This window comes from Kryptolebias marmoratus, linkage group LG13 (assembly GCF_001649575.2).
Source record: "Kryptolebias marmoratus isolate JLee-2015 linkage group LG13, ASM164957v2, whole genome shotgun sequence".
NCBI classification, from domain to species: Eukaryota; Metazoa; Chordata; class Actinopteri; order Cyprinodontiformes; family Rivulidae; genus Kryptolebias; species Kryptolebias marmoratus.
In genome coordinates this window covers 24073934-24081748 of record NC_051442.1, presented here as the reverse complement: position 1 = coordinate 24081748, position 7815 = coordinate 24073934, and positions in this window count along the sequence as shown.

Here is a 7815-nt window from a genome sequence, read left to right as displayed (position 1 = left end):
AAGCAGTTGTGGTGGATGTAGCAATACCGAGTGATTGCAACATCAGGAAAAAGGAGCACGAGAAACTGGAGAAATACCAGGGCCTCAGAGAGGAACTGGAAAAGGCCTGGAAGGTAAAGACCACAGTGGTGCCTGTGGTCATGGGGGCCCTAGGGGCAGTCACCCCCAAACTGGAGCAGTGGCTACAACAGATCCCAGGAACAACATCAGACATCTCAGTCCAGAAATGTGCAGTTCTAGGCACAGCCAAGATACTGCGCAAAACCCTCAAGCTCCCAGGCCTCTGGTAGAGGACCCGAGCTCACAGGATGAAAAAAAAGAGACCACCCGTGGAGGGTGAGAAGGGAAATACTTTTTTTTATGTGTGTGTGAATAAAATGCATCTTTGGCTGTATCTTGCAAAATATGTCATACTTTAAAATATTGTATCCCACCAAGAATATTTAAATATGCTGAACCATATGTCCATATACATGCAGTTTTAATAGCTGTATGCTTAATATTTAAATATGTGACAATGGGATTACTGTTCAGCGAGTTATTATTGATTAAATGCGCTGATACTTGATTGCGCCTGTAAAACACATTATACTGAGACCAGCGTACGTCCCTTCCAAGATGGCCGTCCTAAATCTTGTCAGCTACAATAGGCAAGAGCAGTCCATGATGCGTCTACTCTTATATTATGTCTATGCATTACACACTTAGGGTTTCAGGGTTGGGGAGGGCCCTGCTGTTTGCAAGCAGTGGGGCCCCACTGACCCCATTTTAATGTTCCTTAGACTTACACAGCTGCACCCACTGCAACATTTCACACTGCCACTGAGTGGTGGGCTCCCGCTAAGTGGTCTATGGCTTCTATGGGGATGTCGGCTTGGCTGGGGTCACAAGGGCTGCACTAGACCTCTCGGGAGGATAGCTCTTCAGGGAGGATGGGTATACAGTGGGGCAAAACGTATGTGAACTGTAATATTTATAATAACATCAAAATCTCATACTGACCCATGCTTACTTCTTATTACATTCAAACTTAGTGAGAATCCAATGAAAAATTCACCTATTTTCGGGCAATTCACAGCTGGTCTCCAACAATCTAGTGAAAACTACCCTAAGCAAGGAGTTGAATCAGCTAGCAAGTGGAAAACATGATTGGATTCACAAGTCATCAAACTCCGAAGAGATGAACAACCATTTTCCCTAAGAAAAAAAGAACCACTTAGTTCCTGAAACCAAAGAATGCTTCTCCCCTTGAACACAACTATTTTTAGCTACTCCCCACTACCACCACACACACACACACACACAGGAAGCAGAATGCAAATCTTCAGCTGACATGTTTTTGAACTGAAGGATCTTTGAGATGGATTATTCATCGCCACAAAACTATAATTTTAAATCCACTTAAAGCTGATACCAAACTGTTCCTGCAATGTTGGAGGGCTGGTACGTAAATAAGGGTTGTAGAAAAGACTACAGTTTACTTAGGATGATATTTAGGCATTGAGTGTATATGAGCTCCTACATGTATTTGTTTTTTCTTCTGTCATCAGCAGAAACAAAGACAGTAGAACCAAAGTCACACTTCAACATCCATATCCTGGTTAGAACATTGTTTAAAACTGCCTATTGATATGGTAATACACTGTATGTTTCTGCTCACATGCATTTTCATTTCAAAAAAAGAAACAACAAACACATGAGATGAGCACAACATCTGCAAAATGGGTCACTGCTGCTAAATGTTGATAGTGCTCTGTTGCCCCCTGGTGACAGATGTTCTCAGTACAGTTGAGGAGTGTTGCATTATCAGACCCTTCAGGGTTTTCATTTTTTCTCTCTCTTTGCATTTAATGAGAAAAAAAGACTGTGTTCTGGTAAAGTATGTGAGTTTATTTTTTTTCTCATGCTAAAAAAATGTCTGAATTGAAAATATTTAAATTGTAAGGTAAAGGACTTTATTTTTTATTTTTTTATTTTTTTGGTCATGCCCCATTTTCTGCTTTAGTGAGTCATTTTTAAGCTGCTGTTATGTATGAATCATGTGTTAAATTTACCTGGCATCTCCTTTTAGAAGCTGCTCTAAAACTATAGTCTATTTTTTTACTGTATTTATCAACAACAGATATGTTTTATCACATTTTTACAGGTTATCAGGCTTTGGTTAAAGGTGTGCAAGCCCAGGTGGAGGTTATACACATAAAGCACATGAAGTCTTCAGTGCAGACCATGAAAAACCTGAGGAGGTTTCTCTGTGTAGAAATAAACCAGCTCAGTAATTGTTTTGTTGATATGAAATGCTGCTGGAGATGGTTCCCTGTGCATCAGCTGCTTGGCTAATTATATTCTCAAATGCTGTGTTGTGGTTGACAGAAGCCAATATTTCATATTTTATAGGATGAGGGGTGATGCAATGATTCCCAATAACTTTGTCACATCTGAATTGCCTGTAAGTTGCAGTAGATCTTTTTATCTCATTCCATACTAAGTCCTGAATATGAGCTACATACAACACTCTAGAAATGTCCAGAACACTATTAATCTGGTGAAGATTTGAATGTAAGATTCAGAGATGATTTTCATTAGAAAATACAGCTCATTGATGTATTTTAAAGACAAATTTTTGAATTTCAATAATCCTCTAAGGATTTAACCTAGTATTTGTTTTATCAGAGTATGTGTGGTTGCTTTAAAATAAAAAAAAGTTTGATTAAAATAATAAATTCAAGACCTAACATACCTTGAATAAATTTGCCAGAAATGGTTGAGACTAAAATTATATTATGGTGAAATGAAAAAAAGTTGTAGGTCTTTTGGTCAAACATTGAAAATGATGTTATTCAGAGTTTTATGTTCGAACTCATGAGATGTTTTAAAATGACTCTCAGCTTCTACCACACAAAACTTGAGCTCAATTTTTATAAAACTGACAAAATTATAGACATTTGAGTCTGCTAGGATCAGTGAGCTGAGGCTCCAGAAGTTAATCAGTTGTTAATGTACATGCAGTGATTAATTTCATTAAAATATGTTCACAATTACCTAATAGACATATATAAACAGTTGTAGATCACTATAGTGAGTTTTAACAAGTAAAAAAAAAAAAATGAACTGATACTTTGATTTGTAGGATGATGCAAATCAGACCCTCCAGGATTTTGCGATGTTGCGATCGCAACTATTAACGCAAAATCAAGCAAACCCCGCAAAATTGCAACTTTGTGCAACTTTGTCCAAAACACTGCAACTTTCCCACAACTTTAACCAAAAAAACCCCAAATAACTCAAGAAGAAGAGACGTGACGTCACATCCTGTTAACATCAGAATGCTGGGAGCATGCAGGAGCAGCGACTGAAGCCAAAATGTGCACTGATGTTTCACATTTCAGCAAAGGACCGCACAAAACACTGCAGTGAAGTTAGTTTTAAGTTGGATGTTGGATATTCGCGCTCCGCGGAGTTAGCGGCGTCTAGCTCACGGCTGACCCAAAACAGGAAGTGAACCACCGCGCTTGAGAGAAGGGTCTGGCAGAGAACGGCTGGCCGACATTAGCGTTCCTGTTTCGGGTCAGACGTGAGCTAAACGCCGCTAACTCCGCGGAGCGCGAATATCCAACATCCAACTTCAAACTAACTTCACTGCGGTCGCAAACCAGTTTCCTCCCCGGCTGCAGGAGAGTGGGGGGAAGCTGGTTTGCACGTCCTGCAGTGTAATCATGGAACATAAACGCATCGACAAACACTTTGTGTCTGCAAAACATGTGAGGAGAGCTGCAGACGAGGGACAATCCAGAAATGGTCATGAATGTCAGTTTAGAAGCTATCAAAGTTCTCAAATAAAGCACCTTTTGAGAATGTCAATGTTTGTTGGTAATTATCTTACAAAACTAGGAGGGATTTTTGGTTTATATATTAAAATTTATGGTTTTTTATTGATTTTAGTAAAAAAAAAAATCGCAACTTTTCATTGCAACTTTCAGGAAATGCCCCACGAAATCAGGCATTTTAGCCCACAACAATAACAAAAAATGCCCGCGTAATCCTGGAGGGACTGCTGCAAAGAAAAACATTAAATTAATGTCAAATTATCTTGTTTTCTGCGACATCAGTCAAATTCCCAGTAACTGCATTGGTCAAACTCACATTGCTGTGAAAAGGCAAAAAGCAGTCAATAATGTTTTATCTGTATATGGGTGGGTGTGTGCATTGGTCTGTCTGTAAGCAAAATATCTCATGAACTGCTGGATGGATTTTAATAAAATACTCAGAAAGTAATCATTAGATGTAGATCTACAACTGATTAACTTTTAAGGTCAATCAAATTCAAGATGGCCACCACAGCTACTATGTGTTAGCCTACTCAGTCAGTTTTCAGATATTGAGCTAGAATTTGATGTTTTTGTCAGATGTCACTTTAAGCGTGACATCTGGCAATATTACATGAGTTTGTGCATGCTGTTTTATTTCAATGTTTGGCAAAAACAGCTACAACTTTATCATTTTTCAACATAAGATAATTTTAGTCTAAAACTGTGGTAGGAAAGGAGGCCTAGTCTTTAATTTTAACATTGTTTTCAGTGTAACTATGGTGGGATATTATTTTGAATGCACAACTAGAAAACAAAGCAAAGACAAGTAATTTTCAGCAGCTCACTAATATACTGTAGCATTCTGCTGCAATGTTCTTCTAGTGATTAGTCTGTTCTTGTTAGCCTAGTGTATGTGTTCATTTTGTGTTAGGCCATTCAGTATAGTAACAATGAGTGAGGGAGGTAGTTGTAATCAAGACCTGTAGGGTTCACTCAGTCTATGTGTGTCGAACAGAAAAATAAAATGCCAAAATGCTATAAAAAGCCATCTAGTGGTTAACTCTAGATGTACAACAAGTACTGCAATTCTTTCTTTAGCTGTGTGCTGCCATGCATACAAAAGAAGCATACGAGAATCTGTTTCCATGTGATATGTTGAGCCAAGATGAACACAGCTGTTCAGTCCTAATCCCTTGAGTTCCCTTTGCATTATGCATGTGGAAATACTCTTACTTTTACTATTAAACGTAGCCCAGAGTTCTAATGTTGTTTTTCTTCAATTTGATTTCACCAAACGTTTAAGTGATTGCCGATCATGATCATTCAGGATTCTTTCCTGACACATTTCTTCCTCAAAGACGACTGGTCCCGACTGTCCTTCCAGTTTTTAATAATGCGTTGGACAGTTCTTAACCCAGTTTTAGTAGTTTCTGTAATCTCCTTAGATGTTTTCTCTGCTTAATACATGCCAATGATTTGACCCTTCTCAAACAGACTGACATCTTTTCCTCGACCACAGGATGTGTCTTTCAACATGGTTGTTTAAGAAATGAGAAGCAACTCATTGCACCAGTTGGGGTTAAATAACTTGTTGCCAGCTGAAACATAATCACCCATGCAGTATTAGTATTATCCAATAGGAGGCTCAAACCTATTTGCTTAGTTAAAGCCAGGTGGGGACTTTTTTGTTGGCCAGGCAGTGTATATGACAGTCTCTAAATGTTTTACAGAGAATCCCCATAATGTATCCCCCTAATCCAGAGGGTTAGGGCTACTTAATCCAGGCTGCTTAAATAATCATGTCAGGCAAACACACATAATCTTAACATAATATAACTAAGTGCCTCATTAGAGAAGAAAGAAACAATATGGGCCACATTATCTAACATTGAGGTTCCCACATTTGTATTGACACACTGTAGGGTTTGCATTTAGAATAGCCATTGCCATAAATAACTTGAAAAATTATAGTCTCTTGAGGTGGATTAGGAGTTTTTATTCAGTAAAATAAGCATTTCAACATTTATCATTTTATCTGCATGTCCAAATTACAAGCAATAACCCAAATAATTTTGTTTTGCCAAACAGCTGCAGCACAACAAATGAGTGGGGGATTAGTAATACCCATCTTGAGATATTTTCTTATTTCCACAGAGAAAATTGATAGTGGTTGGCACATTAACCAAGGGCTTGAATTCTGAACAGTAAACATCAATGTTTTTCCTCAGCAGAGAAGATGCAGTCCATCTGGACAATATTTCATATTGACAAGAGCATTTCTGGGCACTGGAGTAAATGGAGTTGAATACCAGAGGTGACAGTGTGAGGTGACCTTATCAAACTGTGATAAACTGGAAATAGGAAACTGGAATCAAAATGCCATCATGGAGAAGGAGTCAGCATTCATTTACAGTTTGATTCAGAGTCCTACTAAGATTGGAGAGAAAGTGAAAAAAGGGCGAACAAAGAGTGTCAGTTTGACAGAGTGTGTGTGCTTGGCTAATCGAGCTGCGTGCTGTGCCTTCAGATCTGAGGAGGGTGGATTATTTTATGTTCATTAGTATTCAAGAAGCAATAAACAGCTAATAGGACCTAATTAGGTCCTAATGGCCCCTTATCAGTCAGATACACAAACATGAAAAAAGACATGCAGACTGACACATGTATTGTATCTAAAAGCCACAGAAACTCATTTTGCGTAAGTGTCAAAGCAACAAAATAAGGTCATGACAAATGCTAAGTCTTTGCAGAAGTGAGTGAACTCTAAATTAGCAAAATTAATATATTTAGAAACAGACTGACTCCGAGCATGTTAGACACACACGCTGATCAGAGATTTGATCTACAGTACTGTTTTAGACAAAAGATGTCTTAGAAAGAAGAAAATACAGAACGTTTCACCTGTTAAAAAAAAAAAAAAAAAGGACAAGAAAAATACAGTTAGTCAGAAATATCCTGATGTTAGGGCTGAAAATGACACATCTTTATAATGATGTTTTTGCCTGTGTCTCTCTGTGTGTTGGTCTGTATCATTAGCAAAATATCTCATAAATCACTATACAGATTTATGTAAAACTTTAGGAAAGTAATTACTGGATGTATATATCCAGATGATTAACTTTGAAGTCAATTTAATTCAAGCTGGCTGTCACAGCAAGCAATCTTAGCAAACACAGAATTGGCAATAACAGATATTGATTTAAAAATGAGTGTGTTTGTAGCTGAGACTGAACCTCTAACTTGTACTTGTGAGCACTCCTTGATCATGGGAGATCTGTGTGTAAAACTTTGCCATTAACTATTGAAATCAAATGTCTTGTCTTTTTGTTAGCAAAATATCTCATGAACTATAGAGAGCATTTCAATAAAACTTTCACTAAGTCGTTGGGTTTACATCTACAACTGAATAACCTTTGGAGTCAACCCAATTCAAAACTAACACCACAGACAACTAAACTTAAATTCAACCTGGAGAGACTCACGACAAAGAGAAGCTGCAATTAAATGGTTTTATTTGACATGAATGACATAAGATATTTGGCGCTCGGATCTCGGCGGAAGACATGAGTGTCGACAATAGCAATGCGCTTCGAGGAGAAGCTCAGGTTGAGCATTAGAGGCGTCTTCCCCGGGCCGGACACTGGTGGTGGAGGTTGAAGAGGGGAAGGAAGCTTGAGGGAGCTGGGAAACTGGAGGTGGAGAAAGGGTGGAGGTGGGCTGAAGATCGGCCGGCAAACGGATGGGGCCATGATGGAAGTCCTTTTAAACGAAGGCTTGCTCGCTGATTGGATACACTGGATGCGCGGTCGGATGCTGATGGGCTGAGATGCAGGCGCGGTCTGATGCTGATAGGTTGGAGTGGAGGTGCTTGACACAGCGATTAGATGCAGGTGAGGCTGAAGCAGGTCTTCCAGTCTGAATTTACGCCTAGGCTTCATTTCAACCTGGAGAGACTCACGACAAAGAGAAGCTGCAATTAAATGGTTTTATTTGACATGAATGACATAAG